The 26,448-nt window shown below is 40.2% G+C and overlaps 9 non-coding genes across 9 annotated transcripts; all 9 read right to left on the minus strand.

The window, feature by feature from the left end:
- Positions 1-1,013: 1,013 nt before the first annotated feature.
- On the minus strand, positions 1,014-1,120 carry LOC149780635 (U6 spliceosomal RNA). Its single transcript, XR_016415272.1, has one exon. It is a non-coding gene; the product is annotated as a U6 spliceosomal RNA (small nuclear RNA).
- Positions 1,121-4,118: 2,998 nt separating this feature from the next.
- LOC149780636 (U6 spliceosomal RNA) lies at positions 4,119-4,225 on the minus strand. The gene has a single exon (XR_016415273.1). It is a non-coding gene; the product is annotated as a U6 spliceosomal RNA (small nuclear RNA).
- A 3,004-nt stretch (positions 4,226-7,229) lies between these two features.
- LOC149780637 (U6 spliceosomal RNA) lies at positions 7,230-7,336 on the minus strand. Its single transcript, XR_016415274.1, has one exon. It is a non-coding gene; the product is annotated as a U6 spliceosomal RNA (small nuclear RNA).
- A 3,006-nt stretch (positions 7,337-10,342) lies between these two features.
- LOC149780638 (U6 spliceosomal RNA) lies at positions 10,343-10,449 on the minus strand. Its single transcript, XR_016415275.1, has one exon. It is a non-coding gene; the product is annotated as a U6 spliceosomal RNA (small nuclear RNA).
- Positions 10,450-13,455: 3,006 nt separating this feature from the next.
- On the minus strand, positions 13,456-13,562 carry LOC149780639 (U6 spliceosomal RNA). The gene has a single exon (XR_016415276.1). It is a non-coding gene; the product is annotated as a U6 spliceosomal RNA (small nuclear RNA).
- A 3,005-nt stretch (positions 13,563-16,567) lies between these two features.
- On the minus strand, positions 16,568-16,674 carry LOC149780640 (U6 spliceosomal RNA). Its single transcript, XR_016415277.1, has one exon. It is a non-coding gene; the product is annotated as a U6 spliceosomal RNA (small nuclear RNA).
- Positions 16,675-19,646: 2,972 nt separating this feature from the next.
- On the minus strand, positions 19,647-19,753 carry LOC149780641 (U6 spliceosomal RNA). Its single transcript, XR_016415278.1, has one exon. It is a non-coding gene; the product is annotated as a U6 spliceosomal RNA (small nuclear RNA).
- Positions 19,754-22,758: 3,005 nt separating this feature from the next.
- LOC149780642 (U6 spliceosomal RNA) lies at positions 22,759-22,865 on the minus strand. Its single transcript, XR_016415241.1, has one exon. It is a non-coding gene; the product is annotated as a U6 spliceosomal RNA (small nuclear RNA).
- Positions 22,866-25,871: 3,006 nt separating this feature from the next.
- On the minus strand, positions 25,872-25,978 carry LOC149780643 (U6 spliceosomal RNA). Its single transcript, XR_016415279.1, has one exon. It is a non-coding gene; the product is annotated as a U6 spliceosomal RNA (small nuclear RNA).
- Positions 25,979-26,448: the final 470 nt, after the last annotated feature.

Raw genomic sequence — 26,448 nt, forward strand, 5'->3', positions numbered from 1 at the left:
ACTTGACCGAGCGTTGTCAGACACTAGCGTGATACCCGATAGAAGTCATAAGTTTACCCCAAATTTACAAAGACTTCCATACAACTTCAGTTGTAAATTATAAAGCCCAACGTGTCCATTATATGCATAAATTTTACTTTAATCAATGCAAGACCACAGAGCTCACAACCTGCCAAATATATACTGTTACACGCACACGGGTATTTACTTGACCGAGCGGTTGTCAAACCCTGGCGCGATTCTCGCTAGAAGTCATAAGTTTCCCCGACTTTCCAAAGACTTCCATACAACCTCAGTTGTAAATCAGAAAGCCCGACGTGTCCATTCTATACCTAAATTTTCCTCTAATTAAATGCAAGACCACGGATAAACCAAACTGTCAACTATCTATCAACCGTACATCTGCGTGTTTTGGCTTCATTATGTTTCCGCACCACCAACCGTTCACGCCTTAGAACATATATGAGTACTCCCTAACAATGGGAACTATTTTAACTCCGCCACCTTAGGCCAGTCAATGTATGCTCTCCAGGCACATTTCGCCGATATAACTGCACCATATTCGCCCGCATGGCGACATAAACGGTCTCTGCCAAGTCCCTTTTTATTTATGCCCTTGTGTAATTTACCGGTTTAATACCGTAAGTGCTGTCCTTGCAGTCACGCTACCAATGTATACCACTAGATTTTAATATGTACTATTTTACGAAAGGGACATTCATTCGGTTTTGGTCGCAATTCACTACTAGTGAACCATGGCATTATGGAGACTCACTAACACTTTACTCCGCGAAGTTTGCTCCTAGTCATTGGCCAATTATTTCGGGCAAAGGAATATTTATATTGCACCAAATTCCAATTATCAGACAAGTAATCACACAAATCTAAGAATTCCTTAAAACGGGGCGCTATAACCAAAGCGCATACTCCAAATTTATTACAATATGATCAAGTCGAAATTAATATGAAACTTACACGTTCCATACTGTTTCGTGAATTTTGATAATGAAATTAAAAATATGGAACGCTTCACGAATTTGCGTGTCATCCTTGCGCAGGGGCCATGCTAATCTTCTCTGTATCGTTCCAATTTTAGTATATGTACTGCCGAAGCAAGTACGATATACCATACCTGTTAATTTCCTTATTAAATGCATTTTCACGTAACATTTAAAGGAGAGGTACATGTACATTTGCATAACCGTGCACAGCGGGAAAACGTTGCAAAACGTTGGAGCAGTTAACTTCCTTTATTGCCGGTGGGGAAATATTCCAGGATGTCAAAAATAAAATAAACATACACATAAAAACCTTATTAAAATTACGTTGCTAGCATGAGTTTCATTTGCCATATAGCCTAATTTGAAACCACACGAACAAAAGAATCATTTACAATATTTTAAACATTCAAACACGGTCGTTAAGGTGACCAAAACGTAGATCTCTTTATTCTCCACTTACATCAATGGTTCTTCGTCTAGATGCATTCTGCGCCACATGCCGTTATATAGGTAGTCCGAATAGAATACGTTTCTTTTCTTGCGGAGACATTTAGGCATAACAAAATGTGTGATTTTACTGCGCCGGCATACATCTGAAGCGTACTTTCGTGACAGAAAAAGTCGAGGCCACTCCAACTGCGCAGTGACCGCAATTTGATTACAATTATATCTCCACTGGCCCACGTGAAGCTCTGAGAAGAACTGCTTAGGGGTCATGTTCCGGTGACATACGTTATTAGCATAATCGCTAATTTTATCAGCCAATCAGATGAAGGCTTTTACCTTGGCGTTTGGGAGACTGATTAGTACGGCAGAAGCTCATCAATGTGTTCCCAACGATTTGGTTTACTTTTTGAAATTGTATGAAAGCGGCATTTCCCTTGGCTAATTCAAAGGTCTCCAGAACATGGCCCCTAAGCGGTCGCTTTCAGAGCTTCACGTAGGACAGTGGAGATCTCATTCACATGAGACTGCAGTGACTGAGAAGCTGCAAATAAAAACAAGTAGTTCGTTGATTCGCATCCGCTCGGTTGATCTAACCTGGTTCACGGCCGCTATGAAGCTACCACCAATATGTGTCATTTTACGTAAAATTACTATAGGCGACCAGTCATCTTCGCTAGCCAAGGTTTCCATATCTTAAGCCTATCTACACCTTGGCGGATGGAGCAGGCATTTGTGTGCTCTGGGCGTGTGAATTTAATTGCATGCAGAGGAAAACCACCGCATCCTACCAAACCTAAATTGTTCAAGTTTGAACCTGTTCCTAGATGATCGAGACAAGAGGAGCACACAACTTAAATCGACCCATACATACGCAGTTTAACACTGTCGGTCTGTGCTTGTACAAATACACATCACTCAAATACACCTGTAATGGCTTTTCTTTGGTACGTTGTCATACCTTCGATGTTAAACTTCCAAAGAATCCTTTTGAAGTAAATTGCCTCCACCCTTTTCGGCCCATCTACAATGTACCACGGTTACACGCTATTGATTAGTTGGCATTACATCCCAAGGGAGGCAACTCACGAAATCCAGTCAATGTCCCTAGGACAAAGCACTAATATATCTGCTCGATCCGCCAAGGTGTAAATTGGGTTAACATATCGGAACCTTGGCTAGCGAAGATGGGGACCAGTTCATGTTGGAAAAAGTCGAGTGGCAGCTAAACGTTGTAAGTTTCGGTGTTTTTGAAAACACGTCACTTCTATTTAGGGGGCGCTCTACAGATATTATGAACTTATAAGAAAACGATTGGTGTATGGTGTAGTTGCTTACATAGGCAACATGCTCAGTGAGAGAATATTGGCATATTTCTGTGTTACGTTAATGTGCTGTGACTGAAATTTCTTTGTATATTGTCTCAAAATACCCCTCCCTCACAAAAACAGCAAAAAAAAAAAAAAAAAAAACCTTACTGGTACTTATTTTCTTTGAAATACATTTCAACCGTATGCGTTGTGAGTTGGGGATATTTCTCTTCTCCCGAACATCGCTGGATTTAAATTTTTTTAATTGTTCTATACGGCAAAGTAACATAATCAAGAACACATTTACGCTAAATTGAAATGCAGAATATATTACAAGCCAGGGGTCATTACTTGACCGAGCGTTGTCAGACACTAGCGTGATACCCGATAGAAGTCATAAGTTTACCCCAAATTTACAAAGACTTCCATACAACTTCAGTTGTAAATTATAAAGCCCAACGTGTCCATTATATGCATAAATTTTACTTTAATCAATGCAAGACCACAGAGCTCACAACCTGCCAAATATATACTGTTACACGCACACGGGTATTTACTTGACCGAGCGGTTGTCAAACCCTGGCGCGATTCTCGCTAGAAGTCATAAGTTTCCCCGACTTTCCAAAGACTTCCATACAACCTCAGTTGTAAATCAGAAAGCCCGACGTGTCCATTCTATACCTAAATTTTCCTCTAATTAAATGCAAGACCACGGATAAACCAAACTGTCAACTATCTATCAACCGTACATCTGCGTGTTTTGGCTTCATTATGTTTCCGCACCACCAACCGTTCACGCCTTAGAACATATATGAGTACTCCCTAACAATGGGAACTATTTTAACTCCGCCACCTTAGGCCAGTCAATGTATGCTTTCCAGGCACATTTCGCCGATATAACTGCACCATATTCGCCCGCATGGCGACATAAACGGTCTCTGCCAAGTCCCTTTTTATTTATGCCCTTGTGTAATTTACCGGTTTAATACCGTAAGTGCTGTCCTTGCAGTCACGCTACCAATGTATACCACTAGATTTTAATATGTACTATTTTACGAAAGGGACATTCATTCGGTTTTGGTCGCAATTCACTACTAGTGAACCATGGCATTATGGAGACTCACTAACACTTTACTCCGCGAAGTTTGCTCCTAGTCATTGGCCAATTATTTCGGGCAAAGGAATATTTATATTGCACCAAATTCCAATTTATCAGACAAGTAATCACACAAATCTAAGAATTCCTTAAAACGGGGCGCTATAACCAAAGCGCATACTCCAAATTTATTACAATATGATCAAGTCGAAATTAATATGAAACTTACACGTTCCATACTGTTTCGTGAATTTTGATAATGAAATTAAAAATATGGAACGCTTCACGAATTTGCGTGTCATCCTTGCGCAGGGGCCATGCTAATCTTCTCTGTATCGTTCCAATTTTAGTATATGTACTGCCGAAGCAAGTACGATATACCATACCTGTTAATTTCCTTATTAAATGCATTTTCACGTAACATTTAAAGGAGAGGTACATGTACATTTGCATAACCGTGCACAGCGGGAAAACGTTGCAAAACGTTGGAGCAGTTAACTTCCTTTATTGCCGGTGGGGAAATATTCCAGGATGTCAAAAATAAAATAAACATACACATAAAAACCTTATTAAAATTACGTTGCTAGCATGAGTTTCATTTGCCATATAGCCTAATTTGAAACCACACGAACAAAAGAATCATTTACAATATTTTAAACATTCAAACACGGTCGTTAAGGTGACCAAAACGTAGATCTCTTTATTCTCCACTTACATCAATGGTTCTTCGTCTAGATGCATTCTGCGCCACATGCCGTTATATAGGTAGTCCGAATAGAATACGTTTCTTTTCTTGCGGAGACATTTAGGCATAACAAAATGTGTGATTTTACTGCGCCGGCATACATCTGAAGCGTACTTTCGTGACAGAAAAAGTCGAGGCCACTCCAACTGCGCAGTGACCGCAATTTGATTACAATTATATCTCCACTGGCCCACGTGAAGCTCTGAGAAGAACCGCTTAGGGGTCATGTTCCGGTGACATACGTTATTAGCATAATCGCTAATTTTATCAGCCAATCAGATGAAGGCTTTTACCTTGGCGTTTGGGAGACTGATTAGTACGGCAGAAGCTCATCAATGTGTTCCCAACGATTTGGTTTACTTTTTGAAATTGTATGAAAGCGGCATTTCCCTTGGCTAATTCAAAGGTCTCCAGAACATGGCCCCTAAGCGGTCGCTTTCAGAGCTTCACGTAGGACAGTGGAGATCTCATTCACATGAGACTGCAGTGACTGAGAAGCTGCAAATAAAAACAAGTAGTTCGTTGATTCGCATCCGCTCGGTTGATCTAACCTGGTTCACGGCCGCTATGAAGCTACCACCAATATGTGTCATTTTACGTAAAATTACTATAGGCGACCAGTCATCTTCGCTAGCCAAGGTTTCCATATCTTAAGCCTATCTACACCTTGGCGGATGGGGCAGGCATTTGTGTGCTCTGGGCGTGTGAATTTAATTGCATGCAGAGGAAAACCACCGCATCCTACCAAACCTAAATTGTTCAAGTTTGAACCTGTTCCTAGATGATCGAGACAAGAGGAGCACACAACTTAAATCGACCCATACATACGCAGTTTAACACTGTCGGTCTGTGCTTGTACAAATACACATCACTCAAATACACCTGTAATGGCTTTTCTTTGGTACGTTGTCATACCTTCGATGTTAAACTTCCAAAGAATCCTTTTGAAGTAAATTGCCTCCACCCTTTTCGGCCCATCTACAATGTACCACGGTTACACGCTATTGATTAGTTGGCATTACATCCCAAGGGAGGCAACTCACGAAATCCAGTCAATGTCCCTAGGACAAAGCACTAATATATCTGCTCGATCCGCCAAGGTGTAAATTGGGTTAACATATCGGAACCTTGGCTAGCGAAGATGGGGACCAGTTCATGTTGGAAAAAGTCGAGTGGCAGCTAAACGTTGTAAGTTTCGGTGTTTTTGAAAACACGTCACTTCTATTTAGGGGGCGCTCTACAGATATTATGAACTTATAAGAAAACGATTGGTGTATGGTGTAGTTGCTTACATAGGCAACATGCTCAGTGAGAGAATATTGGCATATTTCTGTGTTACGTTAATGTGCTGTGACTGAAATTTCTTTGTATATTGTCTCAAAATACCCCTCCCTCACAAAAACAGCAAAAAAAAAAAAAAAAAAAAAAAAAAACCTTACTGGTACTTATTTTCTTTGAAATACATTTCAACCGTATGCGTTGTGAGTTGGGGATATTTCTCTTCTCCCGAACATCGCTGGATTTAAATTTTTTTAATTGTTCTATACGGCAAAGTAACATAATCAAGAACACATTTACGCTAAATTGAAATGCAGAATATATTACAAGCCAGGGGTCATTACTTGACCGAGCGTTGTCAGACACTAGCGTGATACCCGATAGAAGTCATAAGTTTACCCCAAATTTACAAAGACTTCCATACAACTTCAGTTGTAAATTATAAAGCCCAACGTGTCCATTATATGCATAAATTTTACTTTAATCAATGCAAGACCACAGAGCTCACAACCTGCCAAATATATACTGTTACACGCACACGGGTATTTACTTGACCGAGCGGTTGTCAAACCCTGGCGCGATTCTCGCTAGAAGTCATAAGTTTCCCCGACTTTCCAAAGACTTCCATACAACCTCAGTTGTAAATCAGAAAGCCCGACGTGTCCATTCTATACCTAAATTTTCCTCTAATTAAATGCAAGACCACGGATAAACCAAACTGTCAACTATCTATCAACCGTACATCTGCGTGTTTTGGCTTCATTATGTTTCCGCACCACCAACCGTTCACGCCTTAGAACATATATGAGTACTCCCTAACAATGGGAACTATTTTAACTCCGCCACCTTAGGCCAGTCAATGTATGCTTTCCAGGCACATTTCGCCGATATAACTGCACCATATTCGCCCGCATGGCGACATAAACGGTCTCTGCCAAGTCCCTTTTTATTTATGCCCTTGTGTAATTTACCGGTTTAATACCGTAAGTGCTGTCCTTGCAGTCACGCTACCAATGTATACCACTAGATTTTAATATGTACTATTTTACGAAAGGGACATTCATTCGGTTTTGGTCGCAATTCACTACTAGTGAACCATGGCATTATGGAGACTCACTAACACTTTACTCCGCGAAGTTTGCTCCTAGTCATTGGCCAATTATTTCGGGCAAAGGAATATTTATATTGCACCAAATTCCAATTATCAGACAAGTAATCACACAAATCTAAGAATTCCTTAAAACGGGGCGCTATAACCAAAGCGCATACTCCAAATTTATTACAATATGATCAAGTCGAAATTAATATGAAACTTACACGTTCCATACTGTTTCGTGAATTTTGATAATGAAATTAAAAATATGGAACGCTTCACGAATTTGCGTGTCATCCTTGCGCAGGGGCCATGCTAATCTTCTCTGTATCGTTCCAATTTTAGTATATGTACTGCCGAAGCAAGTACGATATACCATACCTGTTAATTTCCTTATTAAATGCATTTTCACGTAACATTTAAAGGAGAGGTACATGTACATTTGCATAACCGTGCACAGCGGGAAAACGTTGCAAAACGTTGGAGCAGTTAACTTCCTTTATTGCCGGTGGGGAAATATTCCAGGATGTCAAAAATAAAATAAACATACACATAAAAACCTTATTAAAATTACGTTGCTAGCATGAGTTTCATTTGCCATATAGCCTAATTTGAAACCACACGAACAAAAGAATCATTTACAATATTTTAAACATTCAAACACGGTCGTTAAGGTGACCAAAACGTAGATCTCTTTATTCTCCACTTACATCAATGGTTCTTCGTCTAGATGCATTCTGCGCCACATGCCGTTATATAGGTAGTCCGAATAGAATACGTTTCTTTTCTTGCGGAGACATTTAGGCATAACAAAATGTGTGATTTTACTGCGCCGGCATACATCTGAAGCGTACTTTCGTGACAGAAAAAGTCGAGGCCACTCCAACTGCGCAGTGACCGCAATTTGATTACAATTATATCTCCACTGGCCCACGTGAAGCTCTGAGAAGAACCGCTTAGGGGTCATGTTCCGGTGACATACGTTATTAGCATAATCGCTAATTTTATCAGCCAATCAGATGAAGGCTTTTACCTTGGCGTTTGGGAGACTGATTAGTACGGCAGAAGCTCATCAATGTGTTCCCAACGATTTGGTTTACTTTTTGAAATTGTATGAAAGCGGCATTTCCCTTGGCTAATTCAAAGGTCTCCAGAACATGGCCCCTAAGCGGTCGCTTTCAGAGCTTCACGTAGGACAGTGGAGATCTCATTCACATGAGACTGCAGTGACTGAGAAGCTGCAAATAAAAACAAGTAGTTCGTTGATTCGCATCCGCTCGGTTGATCTAACCTGGTTCACGGCCGCTATGAAGCTACCACCAATATGTGTCATTTTACGTAAAATTACTATAGGCGACCAGTCATCTTCGCTAGCCAAGGTTTCCATATCTTAAGCCTATCTACACCTTGGCGGATGGAGCAGGCATTTGTGTGCTCTGGGCGTGTGAATTTAATTGCATGCAGAGGAAAACCACCGCATCCTACCAAACCTAAATTGTTCAAGTTTGAACCTGTTCCTAGATGATCGAGACAAGAGGAGCACACAACTTAAATCGACCCATACATACGCAGTTTAACACTGTCGGTCTGTGCTTGTACAAATACACATCACTCAAATACACCTGTAATGGCTTTTCTTTGGTACGTTGTCATACCTTCGATGTTAAACTTCCAAAGAATCCTTTTGAAGTAAATTGCCTCCACCCTTTTCGGCCCATCTACAATGTACCACGGTTACACGCTATTGATTAGTTGGCATTACATCCCAAGGGAGGCAACTCACGAAATCCAGTCAATGTCCCTAGGACAAAGCACTAATATATCTGCTCGATCCGCCAAGGTGTAAATTGGGTTAACATATCGGAACCTTGGCTAGCGAAGATGGGGACCAGTTCATGTTGGAAAAAGTCGAGTGGCAGCTAAACGTTGTAAGTTTCGGTGTTTTTGAAAACACGTCACTTCTATTTAGGGGGCGCTCTACAGATATTATGAACTTATAAGAAAACGATTGGTGTATGGTGTAGTTGCTTACATAGGCAACATGCTCAGTGAGAGAATATTGGCATATTTCTGTGTTACGTTAATGTGCTGTGACTGAAATTTCTTTGTATATTGTCTCAAAATACCCCTCCCTCACAAAAACAGCAAAAAAAAAAAAAAAAAAAAAAAAAAAAACCTTACTGGTACTTATTTTCTTTGAAATACATTTCAACCGTATGCGTTGTGAGTTGGGGATATTTCTCTTCTCCCGAACATCGCTGGATTTAAATTTTTTTAATTGTTCTATACGGCAAAGTAACATAATCAAGAACACATTTACGCTAAATTGAAATGCAGAATATATTACAAGCCAGGGGTCATTACTTGACCGAGCGTTGTCAGACACTAGCGTGATACCCGATAGAAGTCATAAGTTTACCCCAAATTTACAAAGACTTCCATACAACTTCAGTTGTAAATTATAAAGCCCAACGTGTCCATTATATGCATAAATTTTACTTTAATCAATGCAAGACCACAGAGCTCACAACCTGCCAAATATATACTGTTACACGCACACGGGTATTTACTTGACCGAGCGGTTGTCAAACCCTGGCGCGATTCTCGCTAGAAGTCATAAGTTTCCCCGACTTTCCAAAGACTTCCATACAACCTCAGTTGTAAATCAGAAAGCCCGACGTGTCCATTCTATACCTAAATTTTCCTCTAATTAAATGCAAGACCACGGATAAACCAAACTGTCAACTATCTATCAACCGTACATCTGCGTGTTTTGGCTTCATTATGTTTCCGCACCACCAACCGTTCACGCCTTAGAACATATATGAGTACTCCCTAACAATGGGAACTATTTTAACTCCGCCACCTTAGGCCAGTCAATGTATGCTCTCCAGGCACATTTCGCCGATATAACTGCACCATATTCGCCCGCATGGCGACATAAACGGTCTCTGCCAAGTCCCTTTTTATTTATGCCCTTGTGTAATTTACCGGTTTAATACCGTAAGTGCTGTCCTTGCAGTCACGCTACCAATGTATACCACTAGATTTTAATATGTACTATTTTACGAAAGGGACATTCATTCGGTTTTGGTCGCAATTCACTACTAGTGAACCATGGCATTATGGAGACTCACTAACACTTTACTCCGCGAAGTTTGCTCCTAGTCATTGGCCAATTATTTCGGGCAAAGGAATATTTATATTGCACCAAATTCCAATTATCAGACAAGTAATCACACAAATCTAAGAATTCCTTAAAACGGGGCGCTATAACCAAAGCGCATACTCCAAATTTATTACAATATGATCAAGTCGAAATTAATATGAAACTTACACGTTCCATACTGTTTCGTGAATTTTGATAATGAAATTAAAAATATGGAACGCTTCACGAATTTGCGTGTCATCCTTGCGCAGGGGCCATGCTAATCTTCTCTGTATCGTTCCAATTTTAGTATATGTACTGCCGAAGCAAGTACGATATACCATACCTGTTAATTTCCTTATTAAATGCATTTTCACGTAACATTTAAAGGAGAGGTACATGTACATTTGCATAACCGTGCACAGCGGGAAAACGTTGCAAAACGTTGGAGCAGTTAACTTCCTTTATTGCCGGTGGGGAAATATTCCAGGATGTCAAAAATAAAATAAACATACACATAAAAACCTTATTAAAATTACGTTGCTAGCATGAGTTTCATTTGCCATATAGCCTAATTTGAAACCACACGAACAAAAGAATCATTTACAATATTTTAAACATTCAAACACGGTCGTTAAGGTGACCAAAACGTAGATCTCTTTATTCTCCACTTACATCAATGGTTCTTCGTCTAGATGCATTCTGCGCCACATGCCGTTATATAGGTAGTCCGAATAGAATACGTTTCTTTTCTTGCGGAGACATTTAGGCATAACAAAATGTGTGATTTTACTGCGCCGGCATACATCTGAAGCGTACTTTCGTGACAGAAAAAGTCGAGGCCACTCCAACTGCGCAGTGACCGCAATTTGATTACAATTATATCTCCACTGGCCCACGTGAAGCTCTGAGAAGAACTGCTTAGGGGTCATGTTCCGGTGACATACGTTATTAGCATAATCGCTAATTTTATCAGCCAATCAGATGAAGGCTTTTACCTTGGCGTTTGGGAGACTGATTAGTACGGCAGAAGCTCATCAATGTGTTCCCAACGATTTGGTTTACTTTTTGAAATTGTATGAAAGCGGCATTTCCCTTGGCTAATTCAAAGGTCTCCAGAACATGGCCCCTAAGCGGTCGCTTTCAGAGCTTCACGTAGGACAGTGGAGATCTCATTCACATGAGACTGCAGTGACTGAGAAGCTGCAAATAAAAACAAGTAGTTCGTTGATTCGCATCCGCTCGGTTGATCTAACCTGGTTCACGGCCGCTATGAAGCTACCACCAATATGTGTCATTTTACGTAAAATTACTATAGGCGACCAGTCATCTTCGCTAGCCAAGGTTTCCATATCTTAAGCCTATCTACACCTTGGCGGATGGAGCAGGCATTTGTGTGCTCTGGGCGTGTGAATTTAATTGCATGCAGAGGAAAACCACCGCATCCTACCAAACCTAAATTGTTCAAGTTTGAACCTGTTCCTAGATGATCGAGACAAGAGGAGCACACAACTTAAATCGACCCATACATACGCAGTTTAACACTGTCGGTCTGTGCTTGTACAAATACACATCACTCAAATACACCTGTAATGGCTTTTCTTTGGTACGTTGTCATACCTTCGATGTTAAACTTCCAAAGAATCCTTTTGAAGTAAATTGCCTCCACCCTTTTCGGCCCATCTACAATGTACCACGGTTACACGCTATTGATTAGTTGGCATTACATCCCAAGGGAGGCAACTCACGAAATCCAGTCAATGTCCCTAGGACAAAGCACTAATATATCTGCTCGATCCGCCAAGGTGTAAATTGGGTTAACATATCGGAACCTTGGCTAGCGAAGATGGGGACCAGTTCATGTTGGAAAAAGTCGAGTGGCAGCTAAACGTTGTAAGTTTCGGTGTTTTTGAAAACACGTCACTTCTATTTAGGGGGCGCTCTACAGATATTATGAACTTATAAGAAAACGATTGGTGTATGGTGTAGTTGCTTACATAGGCAACATGCTCAGTGAGAGAATATTGGCATATTTCTGTGTTACGTTAATGTGCTGTGACTGAAATTTCTTTGTATATTGTCTCAAAATACCCCTCCCTCACAAAAACAGCAAAAAAAAAAAAAAAAAAAAAAAAAAAACCTTACTGGTACTTATTTTCTTTGAAATACATTTCAACCGTATGCGTTGTGAGTTGGGGATATTTCTCTTCTCCCGAACATCGCTGGATTTAAATTTTTTTAATTGTTCTATACGGCAAAGTAACATAATCAAGAACACATTTACGCTAAATTGAAATGCAGAATATATTACAAGCCAGGGGTCATTACTTGACCGAGCGTTGTCAGACACTAGCGTGATACCCGATAGAAGTCATAAGTTTACCCCAAATTTACAAAGACTTCCATACAACTTCAGTTGTAAATTATAAAGCCCAACGTGTCCATTATATGCATAAATTTTACTTTAATCAATGCAAGACCACAGAGCTCACAACCTGCCAAATATATACTGTTACACGCACACGGGTATTTACTTGACCGAGCGGTTGTCAAACCCTGGCGCGATTCTCGCTAGAAGTCATAAGTTTCCCCGACTTTCCAAAGACTTCCATACAACCTCAGTTGTAAATCAGAAAGCCCGACGTGTCCATTCTATACCTAAATTTTCCTCTAATTAAATGCAAGACCACGGATAAACCAAACTGTCAACTATCTATCAACCGTACATCTGCGTGTTTTGGCTTCATTATGTTTCCGCACCACCAACCGTTCACGCCTTAGAACATATATGAGTACTCCCTAACAATGGGAACTATTTTAACTCCGCCACCTTAGGCCAGTCAATGTATGCTTTCCAGGCACATTTCGCCGATATAACTGCACCATATTCGCCCGCATGGCGACATAAACGGTCTCTGCCAAGTCCCTTTTTATTTATGCCCTTGTGTAATTTACCGGTTTAATACCGTAAGTGCTGTCCTTGCAGTCACGCTACCAATGTATACCACTAGATTTTAATATGTACTATTTTACGAAAGGGACATTCATTCGGTTTTGGTCGCAATTCACTACTAGTGAACCATGACATTATGGAGACTCACTAACACTTTACTCCGCGAAGTTTGCTCCTAGTCATTGGCCAATTATTTCGGGCAAAGGAATATTTATATTGCACCAAATTCCAATTTATCAGACAAGTAATCACACAAATCTAAGAATTCCTTAAAACGGGGCGCTATAACCAAAGCGCATACTCCAAATTTATTACAATATGATCAAGTCGAAATTAATATGAAACTTACACGTTCCATACTGTTTCGTGAATTTTGATAATGAAATTAAAAATATGGAACGCTTCACGAATTTGCGTGTCATCCTTGCGCAGGGGCCATGCTAATCTTCTCTGTATCGTTCCAATTTTAGTATATGTACTGCCGAAGCAAGTACGATATACCATACCTGTTAATTTCCTTATTAAATGCATTTTCACGTAACATTTAAAGGAGAGGTACATGTACATTTGCATAACCGTGCACAGCGGGAAAACGTTGCAAAACGTTGGAGCAGTTAACTTCCTTTATTGCCGGTGGGGAAATATTCCAGGATGTCAAAAATAAAATAAACATACACATAAAAACCTTATTAAAATTACGTTGCTAGCATGAGTTTCATTTGCCATATAGCCTAATTTGAAACCACACGAACAAAAGAATCATTTACAATATTTTAAACATTCAAACACGGTCGTTAAGGTGACCAAAACGTAGATCTCTTTATTCTCCACTTACATCAATGGTTCTTCGTCTAGATGCATTCTGCGCCACATGCCGTTATATAGGTAGTCCGAATAGAATACGTTTCTTTTCTTGCGGAGACATTTAGGCATAACAAAATGTGTGATTTTACTGCGCCGGCATACATCTGAAGCGTACTTTCGTGACAGAAAAAGTCGAGGCCACTCCAACTGCGCAGTGACCGCAATTTGATTACAATTATATCTCCACTGGCCCACGTGAAGCTCTGAGAAGAACCGCTTAGGGGTCATGTTCCGGTGACATACGTTATTAGCATAATCGCTAATTTTATCAGCCAATCAGATGAAGGCTTTTACCTTGGCGTTTGGGAGACTGATTAGTACGGCAGAAGCTCATCAATGTGTTCCCAACGATTTGGTTTACTTTTTGAAATTGTATGAAAGCGGCATTTCCCTTGGCTAATTCAAAGGTCTCCAGAACATGGCCCCTAAGCGGTCGCTTTCAGAGCTTCACGTAGGACAGTGGAGATCTCATTCACATGAGACTGCAGTGACTGAGAAGCTGCAAATAAAAACAAGTAGTTCGTTGATTCGCATCCGCTCGGTTGATCTAACCTGGTTCACGGCCGCTATGAAGCTACCACCAATATGTGTCATTTTACGTAAAATTACTATAGGCGACCAGTCATCTTCGCTAGCCAAGGTTTCCATATCTTAAGCCTATCTACACCTTGGCGGATGGAGCAGGCATTTGTGTGCTCTGGGCGTGTGAATTTAATTGCATGCAGAGGAAAACCACCGCATCCTACCAAACCTAAATTGTTCAAGTTTGAACCTGTTCCTAGATGATCGAGACAAGAGGAGCACACAACTTAAATCGACCCATACATACGCAGTTTAACACTGTCGGTCTGTGCTTGTACAAATACACATCACTCAAATACACCTGTAATGGCTTTTCTTTGGTACGTTGTCATACCTTCGATGTTAAACTTCCAAAGAATCCTTTTGAAGTAAATTGCCTCCACCCTTTTCGGCCCATCTACAATGTACCACGGTTACACGCTATTGATTAGTTGGCATTACATCCCAAGGGAGGCAACTCACGAAATCCAGTCAATGTCCCTAGGACAAAGCACTAATATATCTGCTCGATCCGCCAAGGTGTAAATTGGGTTAACATATCGGAACCTTGGCTAGCGAAGATGGGGACCAGTTCATGTTGGAAAAAGTCGAGTGGCAGCTAAACGTTGTAAGTTTCGGTGTTTTTGAAAACACGTCACTTCTATTTAGGGGGCGCTCTACAGATATTATGAACTTATAAGAAAACGATTGGTGTATGGTGTAGTTGCTTACATAGGCAACATGCTCAGTGAGAGAATATTGGCATATTTCTGTGTTACGTTAATGTGCTGTGACTGAAATTTCTTTGTATATTGTCTCAAAATACCCCTCCCTCACAAAAACAGCAAAAAAAAAAAAAAAAAAAAAAAAAAAACCTTACTGGTACTTATTTTCTTTGAAATACATTTCAACCGTATGCGTTGTGAGTTGGGGATATTTCTCTTCTCCCGAACATCGCTGGATTTAAATTTTTTTAATTGTTCTATACGGCAAAGTAACATAATCAAGAACACATTTACGCTAAATTGAAATGCAGAATATATTACAAGCCAGGGGTCATTACTTGACCGAGCGTTGTCAGACACTAGCGTGATACCCGATAGAAGTCATAAGTTTACCCCAAATTTACAAAGACTTCCATACAACTTCAGTTGTAAATTATAAAGCCCAACGTGTCCATTATATGCATAAATTTTACTTTAATCAATGCAAGACCACAGAGCTCACAACCTGCCAAATATATACTGTTACACGCACACGGGTATTTACTTGACCGAGCGGTTGTCAAACCCTGGCGCGATTCTCGCTAGAAGTCATAAGTTTCCCCGACTTTCCAAAGACTTCCATACAACCTCAGTTGTAAATCAGAAAGCCCGACGTGTCCATTCTATACCTAAATTTTCCTCTAATTAAATGCAAGACCACGGATAAACCAAACTGTCAACTATCTATCAACCGTACATCTGCGTGTTTTGGCTTCATTATGTTTCCGCACCACCAACCGTTCACGCCTTAGAACATATATGAGTACTCCCTAACAATGGGAACTATTTTAACTCCGCCACCTTAGGCCAGTCAATGTATGCTTTCCAGGCACATTTCGCCGATATAACTGCACCATATTCGCCCGCATGGCGACATAAACGGTCTCTGCCAAGTCCCTTTTTATTTATGCCCTTGTGTAATTTACCGGTTTAATACCGTAAGTGCTGTCCTTGCAGTCACGCTACCAATGTATACCACTAGATTTTAATATGTACTATTTTACGAAAGGGACATTCATTCGGTTTTGGTCGCAATTCACTACTAGTGAACCATGGCATTATGGAGACTCACTAACACTTTACTCCGCGAAGTTTGCTCCTAGTCATTGGCCAATTATTTCGGGCAAAGGAATATTTATATTGCACCAAATTCCAATTATCAGACAAGTAATCACACAAATCTAAGAATTCCTTAAAACGGGGCGCTATAACCAAAGCGCATACTCCAAATTTATTACAATATGATCAAGTCGAAATTAATATGAAACTTACACGTTCCATACTGTTTCGTGAATTTTGATAATGAAATTAAAAATATGGAACGCTTCACGAATTTGCGTGTCATCCTTGCGCAGGGGCCATGCTAATCTTCTCTGTATCGTTCCAATTTTAGTATATGTACTGCCGAAGCAAGTACGATATACCATACCTGTTAATTTCCTTATTAAATGCATTTTCACGTAACATTTAAAGGAGAGGTACATGTACATTTGCATAACCGTGCACAGCGGGAAAACGTTGCAAAACGTTGGAGCAGTTAACTTCCTTTATTGCCGGTGGGGAAATATTCCAGGATGTCAAAAATAAAATAAACATACACATAAAAACCTTATTAAAATTACGTTGCTAGCATGAGTTTCATTTGCCATATAGCCTAATTTGAAACCACACGAACAAAAGAATCATTTACAATATTTTAAACATTCAAACACGGTCGTTAAGGTGACCAAAACGTAGATCTCTTTATTCTCCACTTACATCAATGGTTCTTCGTCTAGATGCATTCTGCGCCACATGCCGTTATATAGGTAGTCCGAATAGAATACGTTTCTTTTCTTGCGGAGACATTTAGGCATAACAAAATGTGTGATTTTACTGCGCCGGCATACATCTGAAGCGTACTTTCGTGACAGAAAAAGTCGAGGCCACTCCAACTGCGCAGTGACCGCAATTTGATTACAATTATATCTCCACTGGCCCACGTGAAGCTCTGAGAAGAACTGCTTAGGGGTCATGTTCCGGTGACATACGTTATTAGCATAATCGCTAATTTTATCAGCCAATCAGATGAAGGCTTTTACCTTGGCGTTTGGGAGACTGATTAGTACGGCAGAAGCTCATCAATGTGTTCCCAACGATTTGGTTTACTTTTTGAAATTGTATGAAAGCGGCATTTCCCTTGGCTAATTCAAAGGTCTCCAGAACATGGCCCCTAAGCGGTCGCTTTCAGAGCTTCACGTAGGACAGTGGAGATCTCATTCACATGAGACTGCAGTGACTGAGAAGCTGCAAATAAAAACAAGTAGTTCGTTGATTCGCATCCGCTCGGTTGATCTAACCTGGTTCACGGCCGCTATGAAGCTACCACCAATATGTGTCATTTTACGTAAAATTACTATAGGCGACCAGTCATCTTCGCTAGCCAAGGTTTCCATATCTTAAGCCTATCTACACCTTGGCGGATGGAGCAGGCATTTGTGTGCTCTGGGCGTGTGAATTTAATTGCATGCAGAGGAAAACCACCGCATCCTACCAAACCTAAATTGTTCAAGTTTGAACCTGTTCCTAGATGATCGAGACAAGAGGAGCACACAACTTAAATCGACCCATACATACGCAGTTTAACACTGTCGGTCTGTGCTTGTACAAATACACATCACTCAAATACACCTGTAATGGCTTTTCTTTGGTACGTTGTCATACCTTCGATGTTAAACTTCCAAAGAATCCTTTTGAAGTAAATTGCCTCCACCCTTTTCGGCCCATCTACAATGTACCACGGTTACACGCTATTGATTAGTTGGCATTACATCCCAAGGGAGGCAACTCACGAAATCCAGTCAATGTCCCTAGGACAAAGCACTAATATATCTGCTCGATCCGCCAAGGTGTAAATTGGGTTAACATATCGGAACCTTGGCTAGCGAAGATGGGGACCAGTTCATGTTGGAAAAAGTCGAGTGGCAGCTAAACGTTGTAAGTTTCGGTGTTTTTGAAAACACGTCACTTCTATTTAGGGGGCGCTCTACAGATATTATGAACTTATAAGAAAACGATTGGTGTATGGTGTAGTTGCTTACATAGGCAACATGCTCAGTGAGAGAATATTGGCATATTTCTGTGTTACGTTAATGTGCTGTGACTGAAATTTCTTTGTATATTGTCTCAAAATACCCCTCCCTCACAAAAACAGCAAAAAAAAAAAAAAAAAAAAAAAAAAAAACCTTACTGGTACTTATTTTCTTTGATATTTCTCTTCTCCCGAACATCGCTGGATTTAAATTTTTTTAATTGTTCTATACGGCAAAGTAACATAATCAAGAACACATTTACGCTAAATTGAAATGCAGAATATATTACAAGCCAGGGGTCATTACTTGACCGAGCGTTGTCAGACACTAGCGTGATACCCGATAGAAGTCATAAGTTTACCCCAAATTTACAAAGACTTCCATACAACTTCAGTTGTAAATTATAAAGCCCAACGTGTCCATTATATGCATAAATTTTACTTTAATCAATGCAAGACCACAGAGCTCACAACCTGCCAAATATATACTGTTACACGCACACGGGTATTTACTTGACCGAGCGGTTGTCAAACCCTGGCGCGATTCTCGCTAGAAGTCATAAGTTTCCCCGACTTTCCAAAGACTTCCATACAACCTCAGTTGTAAATCAGAAAGCCCGACGTGTCCATTCTATACCTAAATTTTCCTCTAATTAAATGCAAGACCACGGATAAACCAAACTGTCAACTATCTATCAACCGTACATCTGCGTGTTTTGGCTTCATTATGTTTCCGCACCACCAACCGTTCACGCCTTAGAACATATATGAGTACTCCCTAACAATGGGAACTATTTTAACTCCGCCACCTTAGGCCAGTCAATGTATGCTTTCCAGGCACATTTCGCCGATATAACTGCACCATATTCGCCCGCATGGCGACATAAACGGTCTCTGCCAAGTCCCTTTTTATTTATGCCCTTGTGTAATTTACCGGTTTAATACCGTAAGTGCTGTCCTTGCAGTCACGCTACCAATGTATACCACTAGATTTTAATATGTACTATTTTACGAAAGGGACATTCATTCGGTTTTGGTCGCAATTCACTACTAGTGAACCATGACATTATGGAGACTCACTAACACTTTACTCCGCGAAGTTTGCTCCTAGTCATTGGCCAATTATTTCGGGCAAAGGAATATTTATATTGCACCAAATTCCAATTTATCAGACAAGTAATCACACAAATCTAAGAATTCCTTAAAACGGGGCGCTATAACCAAAGCGCATACTCCAAATTTATTACAATATGATCAAGTCGAAATTAATATGAAACTTACACGTTCCATACTGTTTCGTGAATTTTGATAATGAAATTAAAAATATGGAACGCTTCACGAATTTGCGTGTCATCCTTGCGCAGGGGCCATGCTAATCTTCTCTGTATCGTTCCAATTTTAGTATATGTACTGCCGAAGCAAGTACGATATACCATACCTGTTAATTTCCTTATTAAATGCATTTTCACGTAACATTTAAAGGAGAGGTACATGTACATTTGCATAACCGTGCACAGCGGGAAAACGTTGCAAAACGTTGGAGCAGTTAACTTCCTTTATTGCCGGTGGGGAAATATTCCAGGATGTCAAAAATAAAATAAACATACACATAAAAACCTTATTAAAATTACGTTGCTAGCATGAGTTTCATTTGCCATATAGCCTAATTTGAAACCACACGAACAAAAGAATCATTTACAATATTTTAAACATTCAAACACGGTCGTTAAGGTGACCAAAACGTAGATCTCTTTATTCTCCACTTACATCAATGGTTCTTCGTCTAGATGCATTCTGCGCCACATGCCGTTATATAGGTAGTCCGAATAGAATACGTTTCTTTTCTTGCGGAGACATTTAGGCATAACAAAATGTGTGATTTTACTGCGCCGGCATACATCTGAAGCGTACTTTCGTGACAGAAAAAGTCGAGGCCACTCCAACTGCGCAGTGACCGCAATTTGATTACAATTATATCTCCACTGGCCCACGTGAAGCTCTGAGAAGAACCGCTTAGGGGTCATGTTCCGGTGACATACGTTATTAGCATAATCGCTAATTTTATCAGCCAATCAGATGAAGGCTTTTACCTTGGCGTTTGGGAGACTGATTAGTACGGCAGAAGCTCATCAATGTGTTCCCAACGATTTGGTTTACTTTTTGAAATTGTATGAAAGCGGCATTTCCCTTGGCTAATTCAAAGGTCTCCAGAACATGGCCCCTAAGCGGTCGCTTTCAGAGCTTCACGTAGGACAGTGGAGATCTCATTCACATGAGACTGCAGTGACTGAGAAGCTGCAAATAAAAACAAGTAGTTCGTTGATTCGCATCCGCTCGGTTGATCTAACCTGGTTCACGGCCGCTATGAAGCTACCACCAATATGTGTCATTTTACGTAAAATTACTATAGGCGACCAGTCATCTTCGCTAGCCAAGGTTTCCATATCTTAAGCCTATCTACACCTTGGCGGATGGAGCAGGCATTTGTGTGCTCTGGGCGTGTGAATTTAATTGCATGCAGAGGAAAACCACCGCATCCTACCAAACCTAAATTGTTCAAGTTTGAACCTGTTCCTAGATGATCGAGACAAGAGGAGCACACAACTTAAATCGACCCATACATACGCAGTTTAACACTGTCGGTCTGTGCTTGTACAAATACACATCACTCAAATACACCTGTAATGGCTTTTCTTTGGTACGTTGTCATACCTTCGATGTTAAACTTCCAAAGAATCCTTTTGAAGTAAATTGCCTCCACCCTTTTCGGCCCATCTACAATGTACCACGGTTACACGCTATTGATTAGTTGGCATTACATCCCAAGGGAGGCAACTCACGAAATCCAGTCAATGTCCCTAGGACAAAGCACTAATATATCTGCTCGATCCGCCAAGGTGTAAATTGGGTTAACATATCGGAACCTTGGCTAGCGAAGATGGGGACCAGTTCATGTTGGAAAAAGTCGAGTGGCAGCTAAACGTTGTAAGTTTCGGTGTTTTTGAAAACACGTCACTTCTATTTAGGGGGCGCTCTACAGATATTATGAACTTATAAGAAAACGATTGGTGTATGGTGTAGTTGCTTACATAGGCAACATGCTCAGTGAGAGAATATTGGCATATTTCTGTGTTACGTTAATGTGCTGTGACTGAAATTTCTTTGTATATTGTCTCAAAATACCCCTCCCTCACAAAAACAGCAAAAAAAAAAAAAAAAAAAAAAAAAAAACCTTACTGGTACTTATTTTCTTTGAAATACATTTCAACCGTATGCGTTGTGAGTTGGGGATATTTCTCTTCTCCCGAACATCGCTGGATTTAAATTTTTTTAATTGTTCTATACGGCAAAGTAACATAATCAAGAACACATTTACGCTAAATTGAAATGCAGAATATATTACATGCCAGGGGTCATTACTTGACCGAGCGTTGTCAGACACTAGCGTGATACCCGATAGAAGTCATAAGTTTACCCCAAATTTACAAAGACTTCCATACAACTTCAGTTGTAAATTATAAAGCCCAACGTGTCCATTATATGCATAAATTTTACTTTAATCAATGCAAGACCACAGAGCTCACAACCTGCCAAATATATACTGTTACACGCACACGGGTATTTACTTGACCGAGCGGTTGTCAAACCCTGGCGCGATTCTCGCTAGAAGTCATAAGTTTCCCCGACTTTCCAAAGACTTCCATACAACCTCAGTTGTAAATCAGAAAGCCCGACGTGTCCATTCTATACCTAAATTTTCCTCTAATTAAATGCAAGACCACGGATAAACCAAACTGTCAACTATCTATCAACCGTACATCTGCGTGTTTTGGCTTCATTATGTTTCCGCACCACCAACCGTTCACGCCTTAGAACATATATGAGTACTCCCTAACAATGGGAACTATTTTAACTCCGCCACCTTAGGCCAGTCAATGTATGCTTTCCAGGCACATTTCGCCGATATAACTGCACCATATTCGCCCGCATGGCGACATAAACGGTCTCTGCCAAGTCCCTTTTTATTTATGCCCTTGTGTAATTTACCGGTTTAATACCGTAAGTGCTGTCCTTGCAGTCACGCTACCAATGTATACCACTAGATTTTAATATGTACTATTTTACGAAAGGGACATTCATTCGGTTTTGGTCGCAATTCACTACTAGTGAACCATGGCATTATGGAGACTCACTAACACTTTACTCCGCGAAGTTTGCTCCTAGTCATTGGCCAATTATTTCGGGCAAAGGAATATTTATATTGCACCAAATTCCAATTATCAGACAAGTAATCACACAAATCTAAGAATTCCTTAAAACGGGGCGCTATAACCAAAGCGCATACTCCAAATTTATTACAATATGATCAAGTCGAAATTAATATGAAACTTACACGTTCCATACTGTTTCGTGAATTTTGATAATGAAATTAAAAATATGGAACGCTTCACGAATTTGCGTGTCATCCTTGCGCAGGGGCCATGCTAATCTTCTCTGTATCGTTCCAATTTTAGTACATGTACTGCCGAAGCAAGTACGATATACCATACCTGTTAATTTCCTTATTAAATGCATTTTCACGTAACATTTAAAGGAGAGGTACATGTACATTTGCATAACCGTGCACAGCGGGAAAACGTTGCAAAACGTTGGAGCAGTTAACTTCCTTTATTGCCGGTGGGGAAATATTCCAGGATGTCAAAAATAAAATAAACATACACATAAAAACCTTATTAAAATTACGTTGCTAGCATGAGTTTCATTTGCCATATAGCCTAATTTGAAACCACACGAACAAAAGAATCATTTACAATATTTTAAACATTCAAACACGGTCGTTAAGGTGACCAAAACGTAGATCTCTTTATTCTCCACTTACATCAATGGTTCTTCGTCTAGATGCATTCTGCGCCACATGCCGTTATATAGGTAGTCCGAATAGAATACGTTTCTTTTCTTGCGGAGACATTTAGGCATAACAAAATGTGTGATTTTACTGCGCCGGCATACATCTGAAGCGTACTTTCGTGACAGAAAAAGTCGAGGCCACTCCAACTGCGCAGTGACCGCAATTTGATTACAATTATATCTCCACTGGCCCACGTGAAGCTCTGAGAAGAACCGCTTAGGGGTCATGTTCCGGTGACATACGTTATTAGCATAATCGCTAATTTTATCAGCCAATCAGATGAAGGCTTTTACCTTGGCGTTTGGGAGACTGATTAGTACGGCAGAAGCTCATCAATGTGTTCCCAACGATTTGGTTTACTTTTTGAAATTGTATGAAAGCGGCATTTCCCTTGGCTAATTCAAAGGTCTCCAGAACATGGCCCCTAAGCGGTCGCTTTCAGAGCTTCACGTAGGACAGTGGAGATCTCATTCACATGAGACTGCAGTGACTGAGAAGCTGCAAATAAAAACAAGTAGTTCGTTGATTCGCATCCGCTCGGTTGATCTAACCTGGTTCACGGCCGCTATGAAGCTACCACCAATATGTGTCATTTTACGTAAAATTACTATAGGCGACCAGTCATCTTCGCTAGCCAAGGTTTCCATATCTTAAGCCTATCTACACCTTGGCGGATGGAGCAGGCATTTGTGTGCTCTGGGCGTGTGAATTTAATTGCATGCAGAGGAAAACCACCGCATCCTACCAAACCTAAATTGTTCAAGTTTGAACCTGTTCCTAGATGATCGAGACAAGAGGAGCACACAACTTAAATCGACCCATACATACGCAGTTTAACACTGTCGGTCTGTGCTTGTACAAATACACATCACTCAAATACACCTGTAATGGCTTTTCTTTGGTACGTTGTCATACCTTCGATGTTAAACTTCCAAAGAATCCTTTTGAAGTAAATTGCCTCCACCCTTTTCGGCCCATCTACAATGTACCACGGTTACACGCTATTGATTAGTTGGCATTACATCCCAAGGGAGGCAACTCACGAAATCCAGTCAATGTCCCTAGGACAAAGCACTAATATATCTGCTCGATCCGCCAAGGTGTAAATTGGGTTAACATATCGGAACCTTGGCTAGCGAAGATGGGGACCAGTTCATGTTGGAAAAAGTCGAGTGGCAGCTAAACGTTGTAAGTTTCGGTGTTTTTGAAAACACGTCACTTCTATTTAGGGGGCGCTCTACAGATATTATGAACTTATAAGAAAACGATTGGTGTATGGTGTAGTTGCTTACATAGGCAACATGCTCAGTGAGAGAATATTGGCATATTTCTGTGTTACGTTAATGTGCTGTGACTGAAATTTCTTTGTATATTGTCTCAAAATACCCCTCCCTCACAAAAACAGCAAAAAAAAAAAAAAAAAAAAAAAAAAAAACCTTACTGGTACTTATTTTCTTTGAAATACATTTCAACCGTATGCGTTGTGAGTTGGGGATATTTCTCTTCTCCCGAACATCGCTGGATTTAAATTTTTTTAATTGTTCTATACGGCAAAGTAACATAATCAAGAACACATTTACGCTAAATTGAAATGCAGAATATATTACAAGCCAGGGGTCATTACTTGACCGAGCGTTGTCAGACACTAGCGTGATACCCGATAGAAGTCATAAGTTTACCCCAAATTTACAAAGACTTCCATACAACTTCAGTTGTAAATTATAAAGCCCAACGTGTCCATTATATGCATAAATTTTACTTTAATCAATGCAAGACCACAGAGCTCACAACCTGCCAAATATATACTGTTACACGCACACGGGTATTTACTTGACCGAGCGGTTGTCAAACCCTGGCGCGATTCTCGCTAGAAGTCATAAGTTTCCCCGACTTTCCAAAGACTTCCATACAACCTCAGTTGTAAATCAGAAAGCCCGACGTGTCCATTCTATACCTAAATTTTCCTCTAATTAAATGCAAGACCACGGATAAACCAAACTGTCAACTATCTATCAACCGTACATCTGCGTGTTTTGGCTTCATTATGTTTCCGCACCACCAACCGTTCACGCCTTAGAACATATATGAGTACTCCCTAACAATGGGAACTATTTTAACTCCGCCACCTTAGGCCAGTCAATGTATGCTTTCCAGGCACATTTCGCCGATATAACTGCACCATATTCGCCCGCATGGCGACATAAACGGTCTCTGCCAAGTCCCTTTTTATTTATGCCCTTGTGTAATTTACCGGTTTAATACCGTAAGTGCTGTCCTTGCAGTCACGCTACCAATGTATACCACTAGATTTTAATATGTACTATTTTACGAAAGGGACATTCATTCGGTTTTGGTCGCAATTCACTACTAGTGAACCATGGCATTATGGAGACTCACTAACACTTTACTCCGCGAAGTTTGCTCCTAGTCATTGGCCAATTATTTCGGGCAAAGGAATATTTATATTGCACCAAATTCCAATTATCAGACAAGTAATCACACAAATCTAAGAATTCCTTAAAACGGGGCGCTATAACCAAAGCGCATACTCCAAATTTATTACAATATGATCAAGTCGAAATTAATATGAAACTTACACGTTCCATACTGTTTCGTGAATTTTGATAATGAAATTAAAAATATGGAACGCTTCACGAATTTGCGTGTCATCCTTGCGCAGGGGCCATGCTAATCTTCTCTGTATCGTTCCAATTTTAGTATATGTACTGCCGAAGCAAGTACGATATACCATACCTGTTAATTTCCTTATTAAATGCATTTTCACGTAACATTTAAAGGAGAGGTACATGTACATTTGCATAACCGTGCACAGCGGGAAAACGTTGCAAAACGTTGGAGCAGTTAACTTCCTTTATTGCCGGTGGGGAAATATTCCAGGATGTCAAAAATAAAATAAACATACACATAAAAACCTTATTAAAATTACGTTGCTAGCATGAGTTTCATTTGCCATATAGCCTAATTTGAAACCACACGAACAAAAGAATCATTTACAATATTTTAAACATTCAAACACGGTCGTTAAGGTGACCAAAACGTAGATCTCTTTATTCTCCACTTACATCAATGGTTCTTCGTCTAGATGCATTCTGCGCCACATGCCGTTATATAGGTAGTCCGAATAGAATACGTTTCTTTTCTTGCGGAGACATTTAGGCATAACAAAATGTGTGATTTTACTGCGCCGGCAT

Source organism: Sinohyriopsis cumingii, chromosome 16, assembly GCF_028554795.1.
Source record: "Sinohyriopsis cumingii isolate HCF-2022 chromosome 16, ASM2855479v2, whole genome shotgun sequence".
NCBI classification, from domain to species: domain Eukaryota; kingdom Metazoa; phylum Mollusca; class Bivalvia; order Unionida; family Unionidae; genus Sinohyriopsis; species Sinohyriopsis cumingii.